Source organism: Onychomys torridus, chromosome 5 (genome assembly GCF_903995425.1).
Source record: "Onychomys torridus chromosome 5, mOncTor1.1, whole genome shotgun sequence".
NCBI classification, from domain to species: Eukaryota; Metazoa; Chordata; class Mammalia; order Rodentia; family Cricetidae; genus Onychomys; species Onychomys torridus.
In genome coordinates this window covers 10871496-10896833 of record NC_050447.1, presented here as the reverse complement: position 1 = coordinate 10896833, position 25338 = coordinate 10871496, and the positions used below count along the sequence as shown (strand labels likewise).

Sequence of the window (25338 nt, the reverse complement as noted above, 5' to 3'; positions counted from 1 at the left end):
CATTCATCCCTACTGTGAATGTGCACCTTCCCTCCCCCTGTGCCAGCCGTGGCCTGTGTAAGTTTAATAGGACATCCACCTAATGAGCTTGTCCCCTCGTATTTGTATATATTTATATAATAAGCTAGGGGTTACTTAGCTAGTGTGGGGCCCGGCTAGCAGATGGGTAGAGGGCATCCTCATCTCCACCTCACACACGCTCAAAAAGCTTCCCAACCAGGTGTTGGACTCTGAAACAGGACTTAGCATCCCAACCCGTGGCTAAGAGCTCTTCCTAGGACAGCGAAGTCTGGAGGCCTCGCCCCACAAAGCACACACACCACTCACTAGTGGCTGCTACTGCTGCCGCAGCGCGGGGAGCGAGCGCCACCTGGCGGCCGCCGCGGGGAGATGCGAGCGCCGCCTGCGAAAGTGGGTCACTGCCACCTTCCTCCCCGCCCAGGGCACCCTCCCCCATCCCCCGGAGTAGTTTTAGAAACAGCTCACGTTTATGAAATTCTCCTGCAAAGGACGCTTTTCCCAGCCAGAATTTGCCCACGTATTCATGCAACAGACATTTGCTGAGCGCCACTGGGCTTGTCCTGGTCTGGGGTCACAGGCAGGGGCCGGTTAAACTGGCCAGAGCTTCCGCTGGCCTGAGGATTCAGGTTGGGGCAGGAGGACAGCTACGACCGGCCAAGGCGATTGCTGGCCCGCAGTAAGTGTCCTGAGGAGAAGGTGGGAAGGGGGATGAAGTCATGGCTCACAACTGAAGGGCCAGACCATGAATCCCAGAGGGTTCCAAGGAGGTGTGACTTGTGTGGAGGCCTGAGGAGCACAAAGCTTCCAGACACCCCATAAGGGCGTGGCTCAGTGGTCCAGCACTTACCTAGCATATGTGAAGCTCCAGGACACCACACACACACACACACTCACACACTCTCACACACACACACACTCTCACACGGATTGGTTTAAGGTTTTCCAGTTGGGTGTGGCCAGTGCAAAGGCCCTGAGGCAGAAGCACTCCCCCTCTTTTGCGCACCTCGTTTCCCTGCACCTGTGTCTGCACACCACATGCCTAGTGCCCTCAGAGGTCAGAAGATGGCGTCAGATCCCCTGGAACTGGAATTACAGGTGGTTGTGAACCACTGGGTGGGTACTGAGAACTGAACCCAGGTCCCCTGCAAGAACAATGCAAATACACACTCTTAACCACAGAGCCAACATGTAGAGTTCAGAGGACAATCTGCAGAAGTGATTCTCTCTTTCTACCATGCAGGTTCTGGGGAGAAAACTCAAGTTATCATGCTTGGCACCCAGGGCTTTGCCCACTGAGTGATCTCATGGGCAGTTTATGAATTCTTTTTTTTTTTTTTTTTTTGCTTTTTTGTTTTTTGTTTTAGCTGAGGATCAAACCCAGGCCCTTGCGCTTGCTAGGCAAGCGCTCTACCACTCAGCTAACCCCCCAACACTTTTGTTTGTTTGTTTGTTTTTGTTTTTCGAGACAGGGTTTCTCTGTGTAGCTTTGCACCTTTTCCTGGAGCTCACTTGGTAGCCCAGGCTGGCCTCGATCTCACAGAGATCCGCCTGCCTCTGCCTCCCTAGTGCTGGGATTAAAGACGTGCACCGCCACCACCGCCTAGCTAGATGTGAACTCCCTTTCTTTTTTTTTTTTTTTCTTTCTTTTTTAAAAATTTGAGCTGAGGATGGAACCCAGGGCCTTGCGCTTGCTAGGCAAATGCTCTACCACTGAGCTAAATCCCCAACCCCTCAGCTGAGGAATTCTTATAAGAGAGATCGGGGTAAGCTGGGCTATGGTGGCACAGGCCTTTAACCCCAGCACTCGGGAGGCAGAGGCAGGTGGATTTCTGAGTTCAAAGCCAGCCTGGTCTACAGAGCGGGTTCCAGGACAGCCAGGGCTGCTGCACAGAGAAACCCTAGGAGGGAGGGAACAGGAGTAGCCAGAGCTGAGAGAAAGAAGTACGGTGGCATCAAGATCTGCTTTGGACAGAAATTTGACCTTGGGAAGAATAAGCCTCACATTGAGCCAAAATCTGTGCCATGACCCAGCTTTCTACTGCCATGTCGCCTACAGAAAGGCACCCTTGGCTCACATGCATGCTGAATTCTCACTTCCTTTGGCCTTTGTCTGTAACCACAAATTTTTAAAAATGTATTAAGCTAGGTGAGGTTATGGAGGCAGGAGAACCAGTTCTGAGCCATCCTTAGCTACATAGTGAACTCTGGACTATTCTGGGTTATATGAGACCCTGTCTTTAAAAGAGGGTGGGTAGGAGCCAGGCAGTGCACACCTTTAATCCCAGCAGAGGCAGGCAGATCTCTGAATTCGAGGCCAACTTGGTCCACAGAGTGAATTCCACACAGCCAGGGATACACAAAGAAACCCTGTCTCAAAGCTAAAACAAAACAAAACAAATAAAAATAAATAAAGGGCGGCGTGCTGCCAGACAGAGTGACTCACACCAAGGCGGAGGATACTGTGGGCTCTGGGACAGCCAGGACTACATAATAAGACCCTGCCTTTAAAAAAAGGAAGGAAGGAAGGAGGGAAGGAAGGAAGGAAAAAAGAAAACACGTGGTGGGGCACACAACTCCGTTTCTAGTCCTCACATCAGGAAGCATCTTACCCCAGTCCTCAGTAACCTTGCTTGCCCTTCAAAAGATGAAAGTATTTCTTTATTATATGCTACTGCTGATTGAACCTACAGCTTCCTGTGTGTGAGGTGATCACCTTGCTGAGACCCTCAGTAGATTGCCCAGTTTGGCCTTGAACTTACTCTGTAGCTCAGGCAGACCTTGAACTGTGGTATCCCTGCTTCAGCCTCCTGAGCAGCTGTGGTGGGTGACAGGCATGTGCAATACCCTGGCTTATGTGATCTGTTAACCCCGATGAGTCAACTGTGATCTGTTGGACAGGCCTGGCTGAGTCCCCTCCTTCCTGTGAGACCCCGGCTCTGCAGCCACCTTGGTTCTAGGACCAATACCTGGCCTTCTTTCTGACACTGAGGGTGAGTACAGGCCCAAGCGTGTCCCACTTCAGACAGCCTGAGCTGCTGGGGAGGTGTCTAGTGTCCTTTATTCCCCAGCCCGAGCCTGTTACCACCCTATCTTCCCTGAGGGAGCTGGTGGATCCCCACCTTCTTTACCTCAGTGTGGGTCTGGGGTATGAAACTGCTCAGCCAGATGAAAATGTCCTCAAACCAGATGTGGTGGCACACGCCTGTATCCTCTTCACAGGAAGTGGAGGCAGGAGAATCTTGAATTCACAGTGAGACCCTGTCTAAACAACAAACAAACAAAAAAGTACCCTCCAAGTCCCTCGTGGCAGACCCCACCCGCTTAATGCCCCCCAACAATATTGTGCACCCTCAAAAGGGACCATGAGGGAAAAAAATGACTTGATTCCAGGGACACTGCTTCTTTCCACGCTCGAGGGGCTCCTGGCCAGACCGATGGCTGTACCAGCCTCCTAGGAAAGCCAGGGCTGTCCACATGCCTGCTGGTGCGCTTAGGGAGGGGCGGAGCCTCTGGGGCTTCTAATTATGGCTTCAGCAGCACAGACTTAATTACTGCCTTGCGAAGGGTTAATTACTCCTAATCGGTTGGGAATCAGGCAATTTCCTCGCCTCTTGAGAACCAAAATATTTTCCCTTCTCAAAGCCACCCCCACCCCCCCCACCACCACTTTGGTAAAAAGCAGATTCAGGGACACAGGTTCTGGTCTGGAGCAAATCTTTGAGAGGTGACCAAGAGCTGTGTAGGTGACTCCAGTTCCTTGGGCTCTGGGAGACTCCTGTCCCACCCCAGGCGACTGTGGGGCTGGCGAGGCTGAAGCTGATGACTCTAAGCCTGGGGGTCCCCAGGCCTCAGTTTCCCCATCTGTAGAAGTGCTGACAGCTGCCTGGGTGGCCTTGTAGGTGAGGGTGAGTAAGTTGACACCCTCCCTTGGTGTGGGCTGGACTAAGGACCACGGAGTGGAGAGGAGGGGGCAGATGGGATGAAGCCCACAGACGGTTAGGAAGACTGGGGAGGGGAAGGAGAGTTAGCTCAGGGTGGGAAAACGGCTGCATGGCCCTTCAGGAGGGAACGGACACACATCTGATTGAGTCCTGAGCCCAAGGGGCTGGAGAGAAGTTGGTCTCAGAACTAGGGTGGGGCACTGTTTGCTAGAGAAATTAAATGTAGTTCCCTGTCACCTGTGTGGAAGAAGGTTCTTTCTAAGATGTGGGGAAGACTGGAGGAGAGAGGGACTTGGATAATAACTAACGGCAGCCTAGAATTGGCCGTCACCTTCCTCAGGCTGGTCTGTCTCCCACCGTCTTTCAGTCTGTGCCTGGAGTGTTTCTGAGGTTTCCACTGTTACTTTTTGCAGTGACCTGTGGGGAGCTGCCCCGGCAGGTGCCTGAGCCTGCTCCACCCAGCCTGGCTCACCTGAGTGGGGCCTCCTTGTGGTACTGATGACTCTGCTCTCCACACTGTGGAGCTGGGCTGCGAAGGGGAAGCTGGGGCATCAGGCCCGACCTCTGAGGCTCTGAGTAGGCCTTGCTGACAGCTGGCTTGTTGCAGCCAAAGCAGCAGGCAGGCTGTATGGGAGAGGCAGGGGTGCCACTGATGGGTGGGCGGATAAGGACCCTCTAGGCTGGATCCCAGCCCTGAAGGGGTTGGCCAACTTCCTGTTTACAGAGATGCCAGTGGCCAAGTATTCGCTGTTCCTCCCTGCTCTGGCCCTGTGAGAAAGTGCTGGCCAGATCAGTGGTGGGAGCCAAGAGAGCTTTAGAGCTGGGTACTGCTTGCTGTTCTCAGGACCCAAACTGAGCCAGACAGTCTGGCTTCCACCCCCAGGACTGTGTGTGTGTGTGTGTGTGTGTGTGTGTGTGTGTGTGTGTGTGTGCATGCACATGTGCTGGTGTGACTGCATGTGTGAGTGTGTGTGTGAGTGTGGAGGTCATAGGTTAATTTCAGGTGTCATGCCTCAGGAGCCATCACCTTGTCTTTTGAGACAGGTTCACTCACTGCCAGCAAGCCCCAGGGTTCCTCCTGGCTCACCCTCAGCCCTGGGGTTACAACAAACACATGCACATCCTGCACTTTACTTGGTGGGGATTGAACTCAGATCCTCACGCTTGCAAGACAAACACCTTGTCCTACTGGGCCATCTTCTCTGGCCCAATACTATTAACATTTTAGCACTTTGATTTATCTTTTTTGAGACGGAGCCTCGCTCTGTTGGTCTCCCTCCGGCCTCGGGCTCTCAAGTGCTGGCATGTGTGAAACTGGTTTTTGTTTGGTTTTGGGTCAAAGGCAGTCAAAAGCCTGCGGTCCTACCACCTTCCCCTTTGTGCTGATTGGCCGCTTAACATCAAACTCTGAAGTCTAGCTTCCTCCAATGGGAAGAGACACAATCACCACCTATGTGAGGGCTGGAAGACAGAAGCAATTGTGCTCAGTGTGTTTGCCGGCCCATTTTGAGTCTGGTGTGCGCCAAATGACCCTCATTGTTGGTGTGTTGGTTCGTGGGACACCAAGATTAATATTTTTCCCAGTAATTTGGGTGTTCTCCAGGATTCATATTCACCCAGGATAGTGTTATGACCCCCTCCACTGGGGAGACAGGCCCCACCACTCCCCAGAATGACACTCTTTTGGATCAATAAGGATCCCAGGGCAAACAATTCTCAGCAGCTTGAAGAGGGCCCAAGGAAATGTCACTCAGGCAGGTGACTCCTGTGTACAAGGCCAGTGCAGATGTGCTGGTCACGATTCTGTCAACTTGATGTAAGCCTGGGAAGAGGGAACCTTATTTGAGACTATGCCTCCATCAGATTGGCCTGGAGGCTAGTCTGGGGGCATTTTCTTCATTAATGTGGGAAGGCCACAGTGTGGAGAGAAGAGACCACAGCACCACCAGTGGACTTTGGACACCCTTCCCCATTCCGATCCTGCTCCTTTTGTGAGTTACAGTGTGTATGCAGGAGCTGAGGAGGTGAAATGGGATTCAGATAATGCCATTTGACATTCACAGTTACTATGTGTAACCCCTTTTCTTGGGGCTGAGACCATGAATTCTGCCTGTTTCTTTGCTTTGCTTTTTTGCGGGTGGGGTGGAGTGAGGGGTTTACCTGCCCTAGGCCATGTGTACAGTCTCCTCATGGACCCATGCTAACCTAACTCAATGCTTTTTTTTCTGTTACCATGAGCCCTGATTGGATCAGCAGATACCCTAGAACTTTCCGCACCATGGCCATCCAGTCACACGTTCCAATCTTCTCCTCCCGGTTTCTTCCTCCCTCCCTCCCTCCTTTCTTTCTTTCTTTCTTTCTTTCTTTCTTTCTTTCTTTCTTTCTTTCTTTTTTTCTTTCCTTCTTTATATTTTGATCTTCACCCTCCTGATGCCTAATGGGAGCAAAGAAATGAGACCCAGAGAAGAACACAGCGTAGGCTTTATTGCCAAGGGGTGAAGTCAGTGTGTGCATTTTCAGACCAGACTGAGGAGGCAACTCCAGTCCTCTGTGACATCCTCTTATTTTCAGTTTTTTGTTTTGTTTTGACACATTGTTACATGACGTATTTACTGGTTTCTAGAGGGGTTTGAGAGCTTTTCCAGCCGTGTGTCTCCAACACTAAAAGCATCAAAAGGAGCAGACACTGAGACGTCTAGACTTGGGAAGCTCACATGATTTGCAGCATCCCAGGGAGAACTTGGGAAAGCACAGATCCCAACTGGGCCCAGAGAAGAGCCGTCCAGGTGTGGGCAAGCTGCTGCCAGTGGGTGCCTACCCCGGCTGGAGACACCGGCCATGCCGGGTCTTCATGCCTGCTCTAGCTGTCCATTGTCTCTAAGCCTGCTTTCCTCTAACCAACACAGAGCATCCTTTCCCTTCTCCAGACTCCTTCACTCCATGCTTGTCTGCTTCTGTTTGTACTCCACGGAGCCCTGGGCACCAGAGCTTTTACATTCCAGTTACTCTTCTGTGGACAGACTAGGGAAAAGAGCAGGACCACCACCTGCCCTTAGCTGAGTCCTTCAGGATCCTGTAAACACCGTATGTGTGGGGTTTTGTGGTGATTTGCTGCTTCTGTCTGCTTCTCACATGCCTTCCAAACCGTAAGTGCCGCTATGGCAGATCCCTCTGTGTACTCTCTGAAGACTCTGAAGACTGTGTTCTCTACAAGGTCTGCTTGGGAACTTGAAAGCCCTATAGTTTAACAGCATGCACACCATTATTATATTAGCCTGTGCATGTAGTTTGGACTCAGCTTGCTTCTATTAAAGTGGTGCTGCACAGCACTGTCTTGATCCAAACAGCTGCCATTGGCACGGCTTCTTTGCCTGCTTACAAGAGGTCTTCACAGCTGGACCTGTTGGTTACTGATGCTCCTTCATAGAAGCAGGGCGTGGGCAGGGTCACTGGACCCTCACTGAGCACCCAGCCCCTCCTCCCAGCCGGCTGTGTGAGGTTCTGCCCTGCTGGCACTTGGCCTCAAGGTCTCATGGGGGAGCTGGAGTATAAGAGAGGGAGAATATTAGGGTGAGTGGCCGTCATCCACTCTGGGTGCAGACTTCCCAGTAGGGCTGCTTTGGGGACACCACGGTCCTGTCAGTAACCCCTCAGCCATGCTTTCTTAGTAAGCTCTCTGGTTTTCGAAGGGCGAACTTCCGTGAAATCAAACTTTTGTTTGTCGCTGGGACTTTATGAAGAGGGTAGATGTTGCTTACTCTGTCCCTTGGGGGGTGGGGAGTCTCACAACACCCGGTGAGTTTGTTATTATGCCTCATGATACTAAAAGACAACCCCCCCCCCCCAAACTAAAAAGCTTCTGTAGCTATGAAGGTAAGTGAAGGCAGGTCAAAGATGAGGCTTAGAGTTGATGATATCGAATTCTCTTAAGTCGCCGGCGGGTGGTGGTGGCGCACGCCTTTAATCCCAGCACTCAGAGCCAGGCGGATCTCTATGAGTTCGAGGCTACACAGAGAAACCCTGTCTCGGAAAAAAAAAAAAAAAAAAAAAAAATCGAATTTTCTTAAGTCAAAGCTCAATACGTTGATGTTAAACCTCTGCTTACATCGATGGAACTTAAAAGGCTTCAGGTTTTCACTCAAGTTTTACCTAAATATTACACAGTAGTCAAAAGGACCACTGGGTGGCTGACTCTGGGTGTTCTGTATCCCATGCTTGGAGGCTATATTAATGTGATCAGACGGATTAAAGGGGAGAATATGTTCAACTAGACCCCAGGGAATTGTGAGGCGTCCCAAAATGTCCTGTAACTGTTGGGCGTCAGCTGTTCTCTTGTTCAGGGAGGCCTCGGAGACTCACCCAGCAGACTCTAAACCCTGTCCTGTCTATAAAGAAGAGAGTCTGTACAGCGGGAAACTTTCCTGCACACCTCGAGTAAAGCCAGAGCCAAGCAAGGCCTTTGACAAACCCTCACACAGACGGAACAACTGGAAAGGATAAAGGGCCAGGGGCTCCTCTCAAGCCCAGGAGACCCCTGAGGGTCAGAGACTCAAGTGGCCTTGATAGTTAGAAGAGAAAAGGTTCATTTTGCTCATGCATGCAGTCTTAACTCCCAGCAGGAAAATATAGCCAAAGACCAATGATTGGTGTTTCCTCAACAATCCAAGGGGTTGTGCTTGCCATATGTTAGACTTAACTCCACATAGGGTGTGGTTTAGACAACTATTTCTCACTAATGATTTTCTTCCTGGTGAGAAAAATGCTGCCCAGATTTAAGACCTCAGACCTTGGCTCACTTCAGAACCTGTCTGCAGCCAAGAGAAACAGAGCCACTATTATTTTAACCTAAAACACAAATGATAGCGAAATATCTCTTCTCTCTATCCAGAAGCTGTATGGGAGGGACCCCACATTGATTCTAGCCACTGGAATGGCTGTCAAAAGAGCAGCTTTAGAGCCAAACACAGACAAGGAGCTGCAGTGGATGGAGGCCTTGGGAGCCCACCAGGAGACCTAATGGACTTGGATTTTGACATCTCAAAAGGCCTCTGTTCTGACTCCGGGTGCCTTGTCCTGCTAATCACCTTGTCTTCACTTCCCCAGTCAAAGGTCTCCTTTCCTTCGACACCTGGCAGTTACACAAAGGAAACTACCGTGCATTCGGGGGTCTTTTTTATAGACCTACTAGAGGGGAGCCCTGACTGCTGTGCCTCATGACCCCATTCAGCTGGAGGAAGCCAGATCAGTGTTGGCCCCTTCTTCGGCTTGCAGCTATCTCTTCAGAAAGCCGGAGAGGACACAAACCGTAGGAGGAGATGAGGGCAGTCAGCCTATGTTCTCTCAAGCCTTGCCTCTCCTTTGTGCTGAGGAGTCAATCCTGTCAGATTGTCGAGTTCAGCTCCCACTAATGGGATGAGGCACAGTCACCACCTTCATTAGGAAGGCAGGTGCCATTTTGCTGAGTGTGTGGCCCAGCCTAGCTTCAGATTGTGGTGCAACTTTTTGTAAAAAGATAGCCTGCCAAATTGAATACAGATTGATCATGTGTTCCTTTGTGTGATACCTGAATTATTTTTTCCTAACATGGGGTTCCAGGCATAGGTTACTATGTCCAGATTGTCTTCCTTCCTTCCTTCCTTCCTTCCTTCCTTCCTTCCTTCCTTCCTTCCTTCCTTCCTCCTCCTCTTTTTTGTTTTGTTTTGTTTTTGGTTTTTTTTGAGCTGAGGATCCAACCCAGGGCCTTGCGCTTGCTAGGCAAGCGCTCTACCACTGAGCTAAATCCCCAACCTTTTTTTTTTTTTTTTGAGAGGTTTCTCTGTGTAACAGCCCTGGCTGTCCCTACTCACTCTGTAGACCAGGCTGGCCTCCTATTCACAGAGATCCACCTGCCTCTGCCTCCCAAGTGCTGGGATCAAAGACGTGCACCAGCACAGGGCTTCAGTTTGTTTTCTTATTGCACTAATGATGGAGCCCTGTCCCTTGTGTGCATGCTAAGCAAGTGCTCCATTGTGCACCCTCAGCCCTTTAACTGTAGGCTTCTACTGGGCAAATTACATGGTACATTAATTGTGCCTCAACAAAGCAATTAAAGTGTCGCCATAGGAAAACCACAGGGCTGGCCCTTCAGCTCATTGAGCTAACAAATACCCAGAGACTCTGTTCTAAAGGGGCTTGGGGACACACTGGGGACAAGACAGATACAATCCCACTCTCTATGTGGCCAGATGGCATCTATACTTGTCACCCCAGCACCAGATAGGTAGAGGCAGGATGAGTCAGTTGGAGGCCAGCCTGGGCTACATGGCCAAACCCTATCTCAAAACAACATAAAGGGAGGCTGGGGGATGGCCAGTTGCTGAAATGCTTGCTCTGCAAGCATGAATTCCTGAGTTTGGTCCCAGAACCGTGTAGATCACCTGTGGTCTCAGCGCTGGGGTGTGTGTCAGGGTCGGGGCTGGGGTGGAGACCTGAGGGTCCTGGAGGCTCACTCAACAGCTAAGTTCTTGGTCCCATAAAAGACTGTCTCAAAATAAGTAAGACAGAGAGCTGTTGAGGAAGACACTTGACATGGACCTGTGGGCTCTACACACACATCTCACACACACACACACACACACACACACACACATACACAAAGCTGGGAGTGTTGGTTCTTGCCTCTAATGACTGCAGAGTAAGAACCTACCTTAAAAAAAAAAAAAGAAAGAAAAAAGAAACCCCCTTCCACAAGCAACAGGAAACAAGATTAAGAAAGGCGATAATGACAGTCATGTTAAGAAAGAGGAAACAGGGAAGGGTGGAGTTCTGTGTTTGTTTTTCCATTTGAGATAGGGTCTCTGGTATCCCAGGCTGGCCTCAAACCAGATGTACAGCCGAGGCTGGCCTGGAGTGAACTCACACTCCTCCCTCCACCTCTTGAGTGCTGACTCTCCAGGACTTCAGAGCAGTTTTAAGCAGGGGTATGTGGGGCAGGCCAGTGAGCCTCCAGGACCCTCAGGTCTCCACCCTAGCCCCGACCCTGACACACACCCTAGCGCTGAGACCACAGGTGAGCCACGCAGCGTTTTACACGGTTCTGGGACCAAACTCAGGAACTCATGCAGAGCAAGCATTTCAGCAACTGGCCATCCCCCAGCCTCCCTTTATGTTGTTGTTTTGAGATAGGGTTTGGCCATGTAGCCCAGGCTGGCCTCCAACTGACTCATCCTGCCTCTACCTATCTGGTACTGGGGTGACAAGTATAGATGTCATCTGGCCACATAGAGAGTGGGATTGTATCTGTCTTGTCCCCAGTGTGTCCCCAGGCCTCTTTAGAACAGGGTCTCTGGAGGGGATGCCAGGCAAAGGGATATACAGAAGTATGCAGGGGACAGAAAGAAGCCAGAGGGGCTGGAGGAAGAGGGAACTCAGAGGTGATGGGACACACTCTGACTTGGCACTGAGTAGGAGCCATGGAGGATTCTGGAGCTGGAGAGGGATCTGGCCAGAAAGAACAGTTAAGCAGAAGGGAGAAGCCTGCCGAATGCAGAGCTTTCAGGGCACAGAATGGGGCTGGACCAGGTGGAGGAGATGGGAGCAGGTAGGTTGTGGGCAGACTTTGAAATTGAGACCTCCAGCTTTCCTGGTGTGCTGCAGAGGGACCCAGAGAACTCCAAGCACTTGAACGTGAGGTTCTGAACCAAATGAGGTTCGGGGAGAGAGGTGTCCCCATGTTGTGGTGGGCAGCGGGTATGCGGCCCCAGAGAAGCTGCTCAGATGGTCATCTTTCCCACCTCTCTGTCCACAGCAGCTCCCCTGGGATCCAGTCCAGGGGCTTCTAATCCTTTTGTCCTGAACTCAAAGGGCACAAGCTCCCCCTCACCCACACAGCCAGGGCCAGCCAAGCCTTATGTGGAAATGTTTGGATGCCAAGGAAGGAAGGAGGTGGGGCTTTCCCCGGGCTTGTGAACTGCCGCCTGGCCCCAGCAGCTCAGCTCCCCCAGCTCTCCCTCACACTTCCTCTCCAGTCTAGATTTATAGAGTTCCAGCTCCTCTCCATCTCTGCCCCTGCTCCTCTGATCCTCCCTATGACCACATAGGGGTGGTTCTCATAGCCCTACACAGCTTTGGTATGACTGTGTGTGGCTCGCACCCTATGAGGTGTTATGTTCTCCCAGGCTCTCACATCCTCAAGCCTTTAAGCTTCTTCTTCTTTCCCATCTAAACATCCTCCATCCCTCCTCCCTCCAGAAAAGACTCATCCATTGTCTTATTTTTTTCCTGAGCACAGCCCTAAGGCTACTAAAAAAAAAAATAAATAAATAAAAATAAAAAATAAAAAAATAAAAAAAAAATAAAAAAAAATTTAAAAACCTGGAAGATAAATTTTGTAAAGACCTTACCAGGTAAAGATAAAACCAGCTGTGATTGCCCCTCAAATCTGGAAAAAGCAAGTGTTCCCATTTTGCAGATTGGAAGATTGAGTCACAGAGTGTGTTGCTCACCAAGGCCACACAGCTACAAACCAGTAGACAAGGACCAACCCCAGCCACACAGTTCCACCACCTCAAAGGAAAGACAGCTGAGGCCTCCAGAGCCCCCAGCAGGAGAGACAGGAAATGGGAAGTGACTAAAAAGGCCCAGGAAGGGGTTGGAGAGATGGTTTAGTTGTTAAGAGCACTGGCTGCTCTTCCAGAGAACCTGAGTTCAATTCCCAGCATGCACATGGCAGCTCACAACCACCTGTAACTCCAGTTCCAGGGGTCTTAATGCCTTCTTCTCGCCTTCAAAGGTACTTGGCTGAATGTGATACCCAGACATACACACGGACACATAAAATAAAACAAGACAATATTTTTGTTGGAGGAAGAAGAGGGAAAAGGAGAGCGAACTCAGCAGCCACGCACACAGCAGCAGTGGCACAGCAGCCCCGAGAATCACCGCTGCACGGCAGAGGGGCCCTGCCCATGGAGCATCTGCCACTCCAGCACCGAGTTCAGTCTCCAGAACGTGTAGAAAGCCGTGTGCAGTGGTGCACACCTGTAACAGCACTGCTGGGGAGGTGCAGGAGAACTCCGGGAACCCTCAAGCCAGCCCGCCTAGCAAATCTCAAGCTCCAGGTTCCGTGAGAAACCCTGCCTCAAAAAATAATGTGGGGACAGGGTGGTGTGGGCGGCGGTGGCGGCGCATGCCTTTAATCCCAGCACTGGGAGGCAGAGGCAGGCGGATCTCTGTGAGTTCGAGGCCAGCCTGGTCCCCAAAGCGAGTTCCAGGGAAGGTGCAAAGCTACAGAGAAACCCTGCCTCGGAAAAACCAATACTACTACTACTAATGATGATGTGGGTAGGCACAGTGCCATACAACCCTAATCCCAGCACTCAGAAGGCAAAAGGGGGTGGATCTCTATGAGTGCCAGGCTGGTCTACATAAGTGAGACTCTGCCTCAAAAACTAATTAGTTCAGGGGATCTGTGACCTCCACAGTCAAGAAAGTAAAGGTCTGTCTGAAGGGAGCAAGAAGCAGTTCAGTTCAACACGACTAAGTTACAGATGTTAGTTCAAACTTCGGGAGTCTGACCCCTAGCTTTTTATTTTAAGCATATGTAAGCACAGCATAATCTGGTGAAGATTTCCTGGTGATAATTAACTCAACCCCATGTGCACAATAAAGCTTAAGATGTGACTACATGGGAACTCTTTGTAGCCAGGTGGTGGTGATGCACAGCTTTAATCCCAGCACTCAGGAGGCAGAGGCAGGTGGATTTCTGTGAGTTCAAGGCTAGCCTGGTCGACAGAGTGAGTTCCAGGACAGCCAGGGCTACACAGAGAAACCCTGTCTTGAAAAACCAAAATCAAAATTCAAACTCTTTGCAAAGTACATGTGCCATTTTCCATAAAGATGGGGTCTGTAGATTGACTACATGTGACACCTTCCTTAGAGATAGGTTCTTATAGATGGACAAACTCACGATAAGGGGCTGGGAAGCATCCAGTATAGCCACACAGATAATGCAGAGATCACCAGGCTAGTAATCATGTCCGTCCCTTTGAAGAGACAAATCCGTTTATCATTCTTAGTTCCTCTGGTGCCCATCTGTGAGCACTTATCTGAGGGCCTCCGGGCCTTGATGTTTAGCTGGGTACAGCTGTGTACAGTGGCGCACGCCTTTAGTCCCAGCACTTGGGGGTGCATAGTGACATGGAAAGACTCATCTCAAAATAAATAAATAAAATAAAATGTGGGTAGTGATGGAGGAATACACCTCTGGCCTTCACACGCATGTGTACATGCACACCACTACACATACACACACACACACACACACACACACACACACACACACAGAGAGAGAGAGAGAGAGAGAGAGAACTCAGACAAGGTGCTGTACCCATCCTTACAATGTATGTTGAAGTTGAACAGGAAGGAATTTAGTGTCTGTCTAAAGGGACCTTCAGATGCAGCTTTGTCCTCCACTAACACCTACATTGCAGACTAGTGTGAGGTGTACATCTGGGAACAGATAACAAGTGCAAAGGCCTTGAGGTACGACTGAGCATCCCAGAGAAAAGCAAGGTCAAGGGAACCAGCCAGGGTAAGGGGAGGAGGGAAGCTCAGTAGCTAAAGCCACATTAGAGGCCTTCGGGACCAGGTGACAGAGGAGTCCACAAGGCACGCCCACACACCCCCACACACTCACAATCCCCCCACACACACACACACACTTGAGGCCTGGAGATCTGGGCTGCTGGTGGAGCTGTGCACCAGGAAGAGACGATGAAGGCGATGGCAGAGGCGGCCAGGCTCCTGCCTGTGCTGGCTTAGGTGTCTCCGTTCTCATGGGCATCTGTAGCAGAGGTTTGGTCCTTCGGGAGCGGGCGCTGAAGTAATAAGAACTTTAAAAGATGTAAATTGGTGGGGCTGGGGAAATGGTGCCTGCTTGAGGACCAGAGTTCAATCCGAGGCACCTACATAAAAAGCTGGACAGGTGGGGCTGTAGTGGTGGCTCAGAGGTTAAACATGTGCTGCTGTGGCAGAGGACCTAGGTTCTGTTCCCAGCACCTACTCGGCAGCTCACGACCATGCTTGACTCTGGTTCCCAAGGGTCCAATGCCCTATTCTGACCTCCAAGGGCACCAGGTACACACATAGTTTACATATATACATGCAGGCAAAGCATCCATACACATAAATAAGTCTTTAAAAGGAAGGTTGGGCATCTGGGGAGATGGCTCAGAGAAGAGCTGTGTGCTGTTCCAGACGACCATGCTCTGCATGGCTTCAGGGACTGACCTGAAAGGGCAACAAGGGAACAAAGGACAGTCACACAGACACACAGACCTGTGCCGAGGAAAGCTGTGATTGGCGGTCTGTGTTTGTTCTGAAGGAGGATGCTAACCACTCAGCAACACAATCCAGAAACTCACCGTGTTTGCTCTGTATATCTGAGTTGGGGAGGCAGGTTTAGCCTCTGCAGCTGGAAGAGGTGGGCTGGCTATCTCAGTAGGAGGTCTCTGTAAAGGAGCAGCACCTGGCAGCAGTCCTCTGGAGGAAGCTGTGGTTGACAGTGTTTATACACTGTGGGAATCACTCCTAAACACTGTGCTTGGACCAGAGGAAGGCTTTGCCTTCACCCGGTACAGGCTCTGCCGCTCCCATGAGTCTGAGGCACTGGGGCCCTAGACATGTCCACACCCATGTCAACAACCCATATTCATTCAGGATTTTATCTGCTGCTTACACATTGACTCAGGGTTTCCTCTGCTTCCCACAGTTCCCAGCACCCATGTGAGTTGGCACACAGCTGACTGCCACTCCAGCTAGAGGGGAGCCCATGTCCTCTGGCCTCTTGGGGACCTGTATTCATTTGCACATACCACGTACAGGAACATGCACATCCACGTAATGTAAAATGATTTTTAAAAATCTTTAAAATATAAATTAAGGAGCTGGGCATGGAGTTCATGTTTGCAACCCTAGCTAGCTCTGGTACAGTGGACACGACAGGACCCCCGGGGCTCGCTTGCAGCTCAGTGAGCTTCAGGACAATGAGAAATCTGTCTCAAGCAACAAGGTGAACCACTCTGGAGGAATAACAGCTAAGATTGACCTCTCATGCACGGGTGTGCAAACGTTTATGTGCACTCACAGCCGTATCCACATTAATACATATAGACACACATCAAGAGAGAGTGAGGGAGATAATTTGTTGGCGGATATTTTAGGTCATCTAAACCCTGGCAAGAGCTGCAGGACCCAGTCTCCCTCTGGCATCTTGCCCTGTTTCAGCACATAAGGTACTCGTCAGATCTGACCCAGGTCTAGCACCATGCCTCGGCCCTGAATCCTCAGCTGTGTGTTACAGCTCTGGCTGTTCTGGAACTTGCTCTGTAGACCAGGCTGGCCATGAACTCAGAGATCCATCTGCCTCTGCCTCCCTCTGGAACTACAGGCGTGTGCCACTACTGCCCAGCAAATACCCTCTTCTTTATAAAAACTCTAAGTGTCAGACATTTAGTAATAATAAAAAGCATGGATGACTATAATTCCCTCCGACTCCCACATCCTAGCATGTACCACTGTGATTCCCTCTCCTGGGGTTAGATTGAACTTGGTGACTTGTCTGTGTGTTGGGGTGAGTGCATGCATGTTTGTGTGGGAGTTACACATATGTATATAAGTGTGGAAAGGCCAGAGGGCAGCCTGACTTGTCATTCCTTAGGGCCATCCACCTTGTTTTCTGAGACAGAATTTGTCACTGAACCTGGAGCTGGCTAAGCAGGTTAGGCTGACTCACCTGGAAGCATAGGGAACCTGCTTCCCTCCACGCCACGGCACCGGGATTACAAGTGTACCCCACCATACCTGCCCTTTTCATGGGTTCTGGGGCAGAACACAGGTACTTGTACTTGAACCACAAGCTGGTTAGCAGCTGTGCCATCTTCCCAGCCTGCAATTCGACTCTGACAATGAAATGTGACCCTGATGAGTCTGGCTATAAAAGGTTGACATTTCTTCTTGTTTTCTTTCTTTTCTTTTCTTTTCTTTTTTTTTTTCCTTTTTTAAAGATTTATTTATTTATTATGTACACAACATTCTGCCTCCATGTATGGCTGCACACCAGGAGAGGGCATCAGGTGTCATTACAGATGGTTGTGAGCCACCATGTGGTTGCTGGGAATTGAACTCAGGACCTCCTGAAGAACAGCCAGTGCCTTTAACATCTGAGCCATCTCTCCAGCCCCCCCTTTTTTTTCTAATTTGTATAGGGTAGGAAGTAGTGCAGTAGCAGAGTGTTTATCTAGCATTTGGGAGGCCTGGGGCTCAATCCCCAGCACCTCCACCACAACATACATTGTAAAAACAAATAAAAACTAAGGAATTGTGTATGAGTATACATACCTGTAGGGACATGTGCACACACATCCAACACACACACACACACACACACACACACACACACACACACACACAGACACAGAGAATGCCTAAAAATTAAAATTAAAAAAATAATTAAAAATAATAAAAACAAAAAATAAATAAGAAAATAAACAAAATCATTTTTAAGCTAAGAAAAGGAGCTGCTGAGGCTGGAGATGGCTTGGCAGTGAAGAATGTCTGCAGCTGTTACAAAGAGCGAAGCTGGGTACCTAACACCCACATCAGGTGACTCATAACCACCTGTTAACTCCACGTCCAGAGATCTGATGCCCTCTTCTGGTCTCCAAGGGCACGTACACTCACAGACACCTACACACACACACACACACACACACACACACACACACACACACACAGACTTAAAAAGAAAAATATATTTTGAAAGAAAAAGAGAGCTGGGTGGTGGTGCACGCCTTTAATCCCAGCACTTGGGAGGCAGAGGCAAGCAGATCTCTGTGAGTTCGAGGCCAGCCTGGGCTACAGAGTGAGTTCCAGAATAGGCTCCAAAGCTACACAGAGAAACCCTGTCTCAAAAAAACTGAAAAAAGAAAAAAGAAAAAGAGAGGGGCTGGGCATGTGTCTCAGCTGGTAGAGTTCCTGCCTAGTATGAACTAGACTATGGGTTCCATCACCATAGCTATGGTAGCATCTGCTTGTAATCTAACCACTCAGGAGGTGGAAGCAGGATTGGGAGTACAGGGTCATCCTCGGCTACACAGCCAGTGTGAGGTGAGTCTGACACACATGAGATCCTGTGGCTTAAAAATAAAAATAAAAAAAATAAAAAGATGGGTTTGGAAGCCAAGTGGCAGTGGTTGCACATGCCTTTAATCCCAGCACTCAGGAGGCAGAGGCAGAGGGATCTCTGTGAGTTGGAGGGCAGCCTGGGCTACAGAGTGAGTTCCAGGTCAGCCAGGGCTACCCAGAGAATCCTGTCTTGAAAGACCAAAAAAAAAAAAAAAAAAAAAAAAGTCATTATCTGGAGTGATAGTCTGTGGTTTGGTGACACCCCTCCATATTGACTTTTTCTTTATTTTGCCAAAGCCTGAATATGCTACAATCACTGAATTATCTGAGCCCCTCACTGAGGGGTCTAGGCAGAGGTTCTACCCCTGAGCCACACTCCACCCTCCAATTGAAATCTAATCTTGATTACTAGTAAGGACAGGACCAGGTGGGTCCTACAATCTAGTTGTGCAGGTTGTCACAGATCTTTGTGAGATCCTGTGACTCTGGTTAGGTCTCCTGCAGGTTCCTATCTCTCATGTGATGAGCTACACTGTCTCAGGACTCTGCCACCCAAGGTGGCTCCCCTGACCTTGGACTCTAACCATGACCTAATAAAAACTTTCTTTAGAACTCATGAAGTCTGTGGTGTTGTGTTATCAGCACAGAAAACACACCATGGCAGAGCAGCATCATATGCTGCTATGGGCCTCTGGGCTGACTGAAGTAGCTTCCCAGAGAACACAGAGGCCTTCATCCTGAGGCAAGGGGCTGGCTCTTCATCACTGCTGGGATTGTTGTGTGACACTACACCTGATTCTCAGGCCTGGTAGTTCCCTGCTAGCTCTGGTTAGCAGCCTCCTAAGTGGAATACATAAGCCTTGTGTTGGGGAGAGACCAGAAGGAAGCAATGTAAAGACCTAATCTTGCCATTGGTCTCAGGCTCTCACGTGACTCCACACAGCCCCATTGTTGAGCCTGACTTTATTTCAAATAGTGAAAGTTTAATTATCTTTTTTTTCATTAATTTTGAGTTTTATGAAATATGGCTCATCCAGTAAAGGTGTTTCCAAATCAGCAATGACCTGAGTTCAATCCCTGGACCTGTATGCTGGAGGGGGAGCCATTCCTACCTCAGCCATGCCCTCCCCCCAATAATGAATATAATTTAATAGTTTTAAATGCCGTTAAGATAGCGATCCTCGGACTTGCCTGTGCTTCTCTCTGTGTGTGCGTCATCAGCTATGGAGATCAGCAGGCAACTGGGGTGTTGTTCCTCAGATGCTGTCCACCTTAGGGTTTTTTGATTTTGTTTTCCTCTTTTCCTTCTCTCTCTTTCTCTCTCTCTCTCTCTCTCTCTCTCTCTCTCTCTCTCTCCCTCTCTCTTCCTCTCTCTCTCCCTTCTTAAGGATTTATTTATTGGGCTTGATAGCTCATATTTTTTTTTAAGCTGAGGATCGAACCCAGGGCCTTGTGCTTGATAGGCAAGCGCTCTACCACTGAGCTAAATCCCCAGCCCTAATAGCTTATATCTTTAATCCCAGCACCTGTAAAGCACTGGCAAGCAGAGCTCTGTGAGTTGTAGGTCAGCCAGGCCTACAGTCAGAGACTATCTCCAAACAAGATTGTATTTTTATGCTATGTGTATGTGTGAGTACCTGCATGTATGTCTGTGACCACTTGTATGCCTGGTTTCTGTGAAGGCCAGAAGAGGGTATTGGATTCCCTGAACCTGGAGTTACAGGCAGCTGTGAGCTGCCAGGTAGATGCTGGGAACTGCCCAGGTCCTCCAGAACAGCAGCCTGTGCTCTTGACCATTGAGCTGCCTCTTCAGCTCCACCTTGTTCTTTGAGAAGGGGTCTTAAATTTGGCAGCTGGACAGACCAGGGAGCCCCAGGGACTTGGCTGTTCTGCCCCTGCAGTGACAGTCAGCCTTTCTTTTACAACCCAAAAGGGGAGTGGTAAAGGAGGAGGTCAACTGAGAGCCAAAATCAGAAGAAGGGAATTTATTGCTCAAACTACATTCCTAGAGGTGGTTAGGTAACTGCTAGGAGTCTATAATGTTAGTATAAATACCACTAAGGCTGGATAAAAAAGGAGGGTCTGAGCTTAATTTATTTTAATTCAGGAGACCATTTGTCCATGGGTACTTGATAGGTATTTTTAGGTACCGTTTATGTTATGAGTTCTTGGAAGCATATATAGCATACAAGAAAATCATTGCAGGAATTGGCTAATATATATACAAAAGCTAAAATATCACCAAGACTTCTTAAGCCATGGCTTGACCTTCAGAAAAGTCCTTGACCTTCCTAGTGTAGTAGCAGCCTTTGTAACTGGATTCCATACCTTTTCCTGAGGCTTGCCGCAAGGCAGGGCCCCACTGGTGCAGCTGTGAGGATCGTCCTCATGCATGCTGAGTGGAGACTTTCCGGTGTGGCTGCTTTTGCATACCCACATTTTTGCCAGTAACCCCTCACTCTTGCTTAATATGAAAGCCCAGTAAGTCACTGGTTTCCCAGGGTGAACGCTGATGAAAGTGAGCTTTGGTTTGTCATTGGGACCATACTTCGAGGCTAAACTAATGTGGTCAGAGGCATTAGAAGGGAGAATATTTTCCCCCTTGCCATCCATGATCAGTGAGGTCCCAGACACTGTGGGCCAGCTCTCAGCGTTCTATAACTCTGGAAAGTCCCCGTTCTTTGTGCAGGGAGGCCATGGAGACACACCCAGTGACTGTGACCAGTGTTGGGCCTACAGAGAAGAGGAACACCGAGGACAGATGTTCTCAGTGCTTCCACAGAAGCCACAGTCAAGCAAGGCTCTGACTGAGCCTCATGGCGATGGGACAACTGGTAAAGACCAGGCCAGAGGAACCAGCGGTTCCTCCCACTACCAAGTGACCCCTGAGGACTAGATCTCCAAGTGGCCTGACAGCACTGAAAGAAAGTGATCATTTTGGCCAACTGCATGGTCTTAGACAGTAAGCAGGAAAGTGCAACCAGAGACTAAGGATTGTCCAGAGTCCAAGGGCTCACACTCCCAGAGATTAGACAGGAGTCTATATGAGATGCCATTTAGACAACTCTGTCTTGCTAAATGTTGTCTTCTCCTTCTCCTTCCCCTTCTCCTCCTCCTCCTCTTCCTCCTCCTCCTCCTCCTCCTCCTCCTCCTCCTCCTCCTTCTCCTCCTCCTCCTTCTCCTCCTCCTCCTCCTTCTCCTCCTCCTCCTCCTCCTCCTCCTCCTTCTCCTCCTCCTCCTCCTTCTCCTCCTCCTCCTCCTTCTCCTCCTCCTTCTCTTTCTCCCTCTTATTTTTTTGGTTGTTTATTTTTGAGACAGGGTTTCTCTGTGTAGTTTTGGTGCCTGTCTTGGATCTTACTCTGTAGACCAGGCTGGCCTTGAACTCACAGAGATCTGCCTGCCTCTGCCTCCTGAGTGCTAGAATTGAAGATGTGTGACACCATCACCCAACTTTGTTTGCTTCTTAAAAAAAAAAAAAAAAGGCTGCCTTCAGACTTGGTTCACTGTAAAGAATGGACCTGGAAATAGGTGCAATATTGATGGTTAAATACCTCTTCTTTCCTGTCTAGGAGCTGTCTGGGAAGGGCGTTGTGCTGACTTTTACCTGATGCAACAGCTATCAAAGGGCATGGGAGCAGACTGGGGTTCTGCAGACCAACCCTAGAGTCCAAAGACAGACAAGGGACCCAGTGGACAGAGCCTCTCTGAGCCATCAGAGGATGCCAATGGACTTTGACTAGGATTTTCTTTTCTCTTTCCCTCTTTCTTTTTGTTTGTTGTTGTTGTTGGTGGTGGTGGTGGTTTTTTTGAGACAGGGTTTCTCTGTGTAGCTCTGGCTGTCCTGGAACTCACTCTGTAGACCAGGCTCTCTTGCCTCTGCCTCCTAAGTACTGGGACTAAAGGCATGCGCCACCACTGCCCGGCTGACTAGGACATTTTAAAATTGTATGTCCTGGCTTCTGGTTCTCCACCTAGGATCTGTAACGCTAACAACTGTTGTTTCTATTTCTACTCGGGTCTCCTTCCAGACACCAGGCAAGCACTTCCTTTCCTCCCTAAATCTGACAATTGGGGTCTTTTAGATAGGTCCCCAAACTGTCACACCCAACACCCCAAATGCAGCTGGAAGAAGCCAGATCATCCATCACCCCAACCCCATAATGCCATTTAGGGTTACCTCTTCAGGGGAGGGGAGGAGTAAGAACAGGAGGTAGAAGCCGCCCTGGCAGTTTAGGGGTAAAGACTGCAGAGAAGAGAAAGCAATTTCCTTATTGACTGGAAGCCAGAAATGCCCTTGGGACACTTGGCAGCTTCATCCTTGCCAGAGGCCAAAGTGTGTGGGGAGCTCTGGGCTCTGATCTGGCTCTAGATGACTCTGAGGTTAGCTCTTCAGGGAAATAGAATGTTAAAGTCGCAATGGGCGCCTGTTAAGGAGAAACTGGTAAAGAATCTCTGGCCTGGGTCATGAGAATAGAATCTCTGGCCTGGGTCAGACTTAACAGTCCATTGGGGCCAGCTCAACCTGCTGCCAAGAAACCAAGCCTCTGGAGGCAGGCTCCCCCTAAACCATGCAAAGAGAGTAGATGAAATAATTCATTTCTTGTACTAGGCCTAACTCAGGCTTATTGACTCCACTATTACTAAACATATATTTCCCCCTTACCCCATGATAGGAAGGAGAGGAGGGATTTGTAAGAAAGATCAAATATGAGTCTTTTCTATCAAATACTATAAGACTTGTGTTTAGGAAAAGGAATTCAAATCTTTATATACCACACACACACACTGTTATGCCCAGATTGCAGGGATTCCCCCAAAGACCACCACAGAGATCCAATCTTGAATGTAAAAGCAAAGAGCCTTTATTTTCAAGCTCTGAGCTTGGTCTGTCTGTCTGATGTAAGGGTGGGTGTTACTTATTTGTAGGCATTGTTTACTGGGCTCGAGAAAACACGAGGTACAACAGAACCCACTATAAGAGTTTTTATTAGGGAAAAGAAACAGTGGAGGAGGGTAGGCCTACTGAAAAGAAAGTGGGGGGAGGGGTGGTAGGGTGGATGGGGTGAGAGAGAGAGAGAATGTGGAGAGAGGGTAGAGCCTGCCCTCGGGCATGGGTGTATGTAGCTACGCCACACGTGTGCAGAGATTACATGACCACGCTGCGTGCAGAATGCGTGACCACACTGCACATGGATTGCGTAGGATGTAAGGCCCTGGAGTGACAAAGCATTTTGCCTGACTGCTGACAGTGAATTTGAGGTCATGTGGCTGGGCAGTGACTAAGGAATAATAACACCAGGCACATGTGTGGTTCATAGACATACATGTAAACCAAAAATCCATACACATAAAATAAATCTAAAAAGAATACATATATAGTCAGGTATAGTCATGTATGCCTGTCAAGGGTAAAGTGTGTTTGAGAACAGCCTGAACTACATTGTGAGGCCCTGTCTCTAAAAACCAAGAACGGACAGAGAGACAGACAGACAGACAGACGACAGCATCAGAAATGGCAGTAAGTAAGCAGGAAGGTGCTGCTGAGGGTCCCAGTGAGGGAGGGGCCTCAGCAGACAACTGAACAATTTAGGGAGGTGGGAGAGGGCCTGCAGGTGAGGGGACCGGCCCTGGGAGTGCCCTGGGGCCTCAGGGGAGGAACACCTCAGTGCAGCTCCGGGCCAGCTCCAAGCTGGGCTTCCTGTTAACAGCAGCTTTGCCATCCTTAAGGCCTGGCTGGTACTGACAGTGCCATCAGCAAAGATTAGAATCTAGCCAGCCAACCTTGGGAATGCCGCCTTTAATCCCAGGACTCCTGAGCAGAAGCAGAAGGAACACTGTGTTTGAGGCCAGCCTGGTCTACTACATAAGGAGTTCCAGCCAAGACTACAGAGTAAGACTCCATCTCAAATACAAAGGGGCTAGGGAATGGCTCAGTGGTTAAACAGCTCTTATGGAGGACCTGAGTTCAAGCCCCAGCACCCACATCAGGCAGCTCACAACTGTCTGCACCCAGCTCTCAGAGAACCAACATCTCTGGTCTCTGCAGGAACCTGCACCCACATGCACATACCCCCACACTGTGTGTGTGTCATTGAAAATAAGTGGGGTAGAGAGGTGATGCATGCTTTTAGTCCCAGCACTAGGGAAGCAGAGGTGGGTGGATCTCTGAGTTTGAGGCCAGCCTGGTCTACAGAGTGAGCAATAATAAATAAATAGATAAATCTTAAAAAAAACAAACAAACAAACAAACAAAAAAAAAACAACAACAACAAAAAAAAACCCTAGGACATATCATACTGTATGTGAGGAGGATGTAGGAGAAAATGCAGGCATGCCCCAGCGCCCAGCCTACTTGGCACCCTGCACTTCTAAATTTAGAGTCAGAACACTGAATTCTGAAGTAGTCTGTGGACCATTCTGCACTCTCCATGTCTCCTGTAATGTGCTTGCTCACAGAGACCCTGGTGGTGTGAACTGTCCAATCAGTGATAATGTGCTAACCAATCACAGTTGACAGGCTTCCACTATGTAAGTGGTTGCTCGTGTTCAGACACTGATCCCTGAAACCGTGTCTGGAGAAGTTTATCTCAGTGCCCATAACAGACCCACAGGCATCTTGGTCTTGGGGGTGGGGTGGGGTGACCTGGTAATGAGGGCAGGGGTGTGGTAAAGAAACTGTCTATATGTCTGCTCCATGATATGGTTAAGGTTTTTATTTTGAGAGAGAGAGAGAGAGAGAGAGAGAGAGAGAGAGAGAGAGAGAGAGGCTGCCTGAGGCATCTGGCAGATTGAACTTGGCCAGGACTAGAGAAGAGAGGAGAACAGTAGGTGGTGATTGTGAGGGTTATTCTTCGTTCTCAACTTGACATCTGAAATGAACTAAACCCTCAAAATGGAGTGGTACACTTGTGAGGAATTTTTGCTTAATTTTAAGTGGGAAGATCCACTTCTAACCTGGATCTTTTGAGGTGGGAAAACCTCTAGTCTGGTCCACACCTTCTGGAAGCCTGTATAAGGACATGGAAGAAGGAAGCTTTTGCTCTTTGCCTGCTGGCTTTCACCTTGCTAGCAAGTCCATTCCTTCACTGACATTAGAGCCTACTTCTTCAGGACTCCAGCATATACTGAAGACCACTGAGACATCCAGCCTCATGGACTGAACAACTACCAAATGCTGTGTATCACATATATGTATATGTGTGTGTGTGAGACA

The 25338-nt window shown here is 49.3% G+C and overlaps 1 protein-coding gene across 3 annotated transcripts in view; it reads left to right on the top strand.

Moving 5' to 3' along the window:
* Positions 1–497: 497 nt before the first annotated feature.
* Adgre5 (adhesion G protein-coupled receptor E5) overlaps positions 498–25338 on the top strand; it is a 64181-nt gene continuing 39340 nt past the window's right edge. For 2 of the 3 annotated variants that reach the window (XM_036188260.1, XM_036188263.1), the window contains exons 1-3: positions 498–697; positions 2920–3011; positions 12733–13060. The gene's annotated coding sequence lies outside the window, so the exon portion shown is untranslated. The remainder of the gene's footprint in view (positions 698–2919; positions 3012–12732; positions 13061–25338) is intronic. The other variant, XM_036188261.1, reaches the window with a different exon arrangement.